Raw genomic sequence first — 3,050 nt, forward strand, 5'->3', positions numbered from 1 at the left:
CAAAATATTAATAAAAAAAAATTATAAATAATTAAAAACTTTTCGAAAAAGTTAATCCTTTCGTTCGTTTGTTTCGTTTTGTTTGTTTCGTTTGTTTTGTTTCTACCCCTTTTTTTTTTAATTCATCGTTCGATACCATTTATAATATGAGGAAAAAAAAATCACGAAAATGAATAAAAAAAAATTTAAAATTTTTATAAATTTAAATCCTTTAAGACCGTTTTTTTTTGTTTTGAAATTTCTGGAATTTTCTATCCGATATAAAATTTGATTTATTTAAATTTTTTTTTTTTTACCTTAAATAAAATAATAAATAATCGTCGATTTATTGATTGATTTTTTTTTTAACTACCCGCCCGTTTTATTAATTATCATTTACGGATTTATTTTATTATTATTATTTTTTATTAAACAAGATGGGGAAAATTTTATCGAATAATATTTCGTCGAAACAATTTATTTCGTTTGAAATTGGTCTGGAGAAAAAAAATTGTATTTTGTTTTGTCCAGTTTTAGTTTACCTAAAAAAATAACAATTTTTTTTTGTTTTTCATTCGATTTTGAAAAAAAAAAAAATAATAATAATAATATATTTTATTATTATTATTATTATTATTTTCAAATCTCAAGTGATCACTTTTCTTATAAAACTTTCTTTTTTTTTTATAATGAAATCTTTGAAACGTTCGATAACCTTTTAAAGGAATAAATTCATTGCGAAAAAAAAACGTTTTCGACGACGTTACTTGTTTTATCTAATCTCTGGAGAAATTTTGGAGAAAAAAAAAATAAAAACAAAACAAAAAAAAAATTGTTTCATTGTTAACAATGATAATTTTCTCAATTTTTTTTTCTTTTTTTCACTTTTCACATTGCAAGATAGTTTACAGATTATTATCATCATCATCATCATTATCAGTTGTTTTTTTTTTCGTTTCGAAAACTTTTTTTTTTTAATATAAAAATTACCGAAAATTTTATTCAACTTATAATAAATTTAACGTTCGTTAATTTTTTTTTTTTTATTTAAAATTCAAATTTTACAAAATTAAATTTTTTTTTTTTTACCTTTCATTCCTGGAATTTTAAAGAATGATTTAAGGAAATTGAAAAAATTTCCAGGATATTATTAATGTAAAAAAAGTATATGATAATAATAATTAACTAAATAACACAAAAAAAAATCAACGAAAAATTTAAAAAAAAAAAAAAAAGGAAATTTTAGCAAATCTCCAGATTTCTTCAGTTCCAATTTTTTTTTTGTTTTTCTAAGTTTTTCCAGAATATGTAAAAAAAAAGAAAAAAAGAAAAGAAAAATCTACGCGTCTCGAATTTATATATATATATATATATATATATATATATATATATGTATAATAAATAAATAAATTTAACTTATTTATAAAACTTCATAGCTTGTGCGTGCGTGCGCGTGTGTTGGGAAAGGGGGATGCGCGCGTGTACGTTTTTTTTTGTTTTCCGTAAATAAAACCTTTTTTCTCCATGTTTATTGTAATGATTATTCATTCGCCTAAATAAGTGGTGTTCTTCTTTATTTACATTAATCTTCTCCTAAAAAGCAAAATTCTTTTTTTTCTCTCTCTCTCTCCCTCCACGTTTTTTTCTCTCCCCCCGCGTTTTTTTTTCTTTTTACGGCTTTTAATTTTTTTTGTTTGTTTTTTAAATTTAAAAAAAAAAAAAATTATTTTTTATATGATAAAAAAAATGAAAATAAAAATGAAAGAAAAGTTATAAATTATTTTGACTTAAAAAAAAAAAAAAACAAACCTGAAAATTATTTACATGAGTTAAAAGGGTTGCCAACTCAAATCTGCGTTATTAAAAAAAAAAAAAAAAAAAAAAAATTTTTTTTTTTTTTTAAAACATTTTAACTAATAAATCATTTCTTTTTTTTTGCTTGTTGTTGTTGGCTTCTTTACAAAATAAGAAAATTTTCAATAAATACTTTGTAAAAAAAAATACCTGCAAACAAACAAACAGACAAACAAAAAAACAAAAAAAAAATCGAAATTAATAAATAAATGAAATAAAAACGAAAAAAAAAAAATTGGCAAAATGAAAAAAAAAAAAAAAATCATCCATTATTATTATTATTATCTTTTTAAAAAAAAAGCGCGCGAAAAAAAAACAATTTTTTAAAAATTATTTACACTTTATTTAAACTTTAATTTATTTAACAATTTCTTTTTTTTATAAAATTTTATAAATGTGATTTTCAACTTACTTTTTTTTTTATTATTATTATAAAAAAACGTTTTAACCCTCCCCCTCTCGTCCCCCCGTTCCTCCATTCCCTCCCCCCATTTTTTATTTTATTTTTTTCAAAAAAAAAAAAAAAGAAAATCGTTTTTTATTAACAGAAAACAGAAAAATCGATTCGGATGATAATGTATTATAATTAAATAAATTAATAATTTTTTTATGTTTTTTACAATTTATTATTATTATTATTAAAATATTCTGTAATTGTGATTTATTTTAAGAGGGTAAAAGGTCACGAAAAAAAAAATCGAGGTCATTGAAAAATATTTACAAAAATAAATTTAAAAAAAAAAAGTAAAATATATAAATAAGCCAATTAAATAAAAAAAAAAAAAATTTTGTTCCTTATTAAAAAAAAAAAATCCATCATCGTCATAATTATTATTATCATCACTATTATTATTATTATTATTATTATTATTATTATTATTATTATGTTAAAGCATATGTAACACAATATTTTTTTTTTTTAACAACGTTGCAAAAAACCTAACAATAACACAATGCAACATATCCGTTTTATTTTGTTATATACACGTCACGTTTTCTTTTTTTAACGAGAAAAATTTTTCATTTAAACATTATTATTATTATTATTAAATTGGAAAGGCGTAAAATAAAACGAAATGTAAAAAAAGGTAAAATTAATTACGTATAATAAAAAAAAAAAGAAAAACATTCTTTTGTGAGTAAAGTCCGAACATATCGTCTCCATTATATGTTTTCGTCTTAATTTTTTACGTTTTAATTTTCATAAAATTTGGAAA

This window comes from Pediculus humanus, genomic scaffold, assembly GCF_000006295.1.
Source record: "Pediculus humanus corporis 1103172107784 genomic scaffold, whole genome shotgun sequence".
NCBI classification, from domain to species: Eukaryota; Metazoa; Arthropoda; class Insecta; order Psocodea; family Pediculidae; genus Pediculus; species Pediculus humanus.